Here is a 1,648-nt window from a genome sequence, read left to right on the forward strand (position 1 = left end):
GGTTACACCGCCATCTCACTCGTAGTTACACTGTCATTATATTTCAAAAACATTTCTCAAAACATTCTCTTTTCATCCGGACTTGAAGTCCGGTCATCATTGTCCGGATTACATATCCGGTCAAAACACTTTGAAAATAACTAACATCTTTGTCCGGATTACAAGTCCGGGCAATACTTCAATTATAACGTTGTCCGGTTTATAATAAACCGGATGATACACCACACAACCTTTGTCCGGTTTAGAGTATACCGGACAATACATCACTTAACCTTTTGACCGGTTTAGATTATACCGGTCACCCCTTGGCCGGTTTATAGACAAACCTTTTGACACACAAGCGGTTTAGAAATAAACCGAACAACTCTTGGCCGGTTTAGATGATATCCGGTCACCTCTTGTCCGGTTTATAAGACACTCCGGACAAGGCATGGGCGGTTTAGTTATCCGGATTTCAATCCGGACAACACTTGAACGGTTTAATCAAGAACTTACACAAAATGATACCAAAATTCATAATACACTCACCTTTTAAAGATTGAGAATCAAAGCTTTGGAATCCTTTTCTTCTTCTTCCTGTGCAATCCTATTTCTTCAGAGTAAAACAAAATATGGTATGTGTTTTTGTGTTTGTCTTTTACTTCATAAAAATTATATATATATGCACCACCAAAAAGGAAAGTGAGGGGTGATTCATGAACCGACTCCCCCTCTTTTCTTATTATTATTTTTTTTAAATAAATTCGTACACACATAACCATATCATACACACACATATATATATATGTATATATATATATGTATATATATATATATATATAAACTTGATTTAATACCAGAATATTACACAAATGTCTTTAGAGGCAGAGGTTCGACAAAAGTTTTTGTAAGCGTAAGGCAAAATGAGAGTAGAGGTCTCATATTTATAGGTAAGAGAAGAGAGGAAAATATGACTTTAAAGATGTGCGATGTTGAAAAAGTTAGCACGTCCTCATCCACGATTGGATGGAATTACGAGGGGTCACGTGTGTCAAAAGGGTACACGCGTCTCAAAAAATCATATCATTTAAAATAAAATGACGTTACAAGACGTTTTATTTTCCATTTCCTTTTAAACAAATAGTTTAGTTTATTTAAAAACATATACTGAAGAATATATATTTGAGAGTACATCTTTTTAAAGATAAGTTTATAAAGGTTTAGTGATAAGAAGAATCACTGAAGGAATTTTAACTTCTAACACGTTGATCACTGAATGAGAAAAGGTTCAGTGATGCTTTTTGTTTTAAGAAAAGATAAGTATATCTTAGAAAGTATATCTTAGAAAGATATACTTGCTTAAATGGTTCAGTGATGGAAGAAACACTAAAACAAATTTTTATAACATTTTGATCACTGAATAAGAAAATATTCAGTGATAGTTTTAAGTTTTGAAAAGAGATAAGTATGCATACCTTAGAAAGGGAAGATATATTTACTCAAGAGTTCAGTGATTGAATAAGAACACTGAATCATTTCACTTATTGAGTAATGCTTATAGTTGAAGGAATTAATCCTCAGCGTTCAACATTCCAAGTTCGTTGATCAAGATGTTAAATCTTGTCTCATCAAGAGGCTTTGTAAAAAGGTCAGTGAGTTGGTAATCAGT

Source organism: Cynara cardunculus, unplaced genomic scaffold (assembly GCF_001531365.2).
Source record: "Cynara cardunculus var. scolymus isolate 2C unplaced genomic scaffold, CcrdV1 Un_Scaffold_2961, whole genome shotgun sequence".
Lineage (NCBI taxonomy): Eukaryota > Viridiplantae > Streptophyta > Magnoliopsida > Asterales > Asteraceae > Cynara > Cynara cardunculus.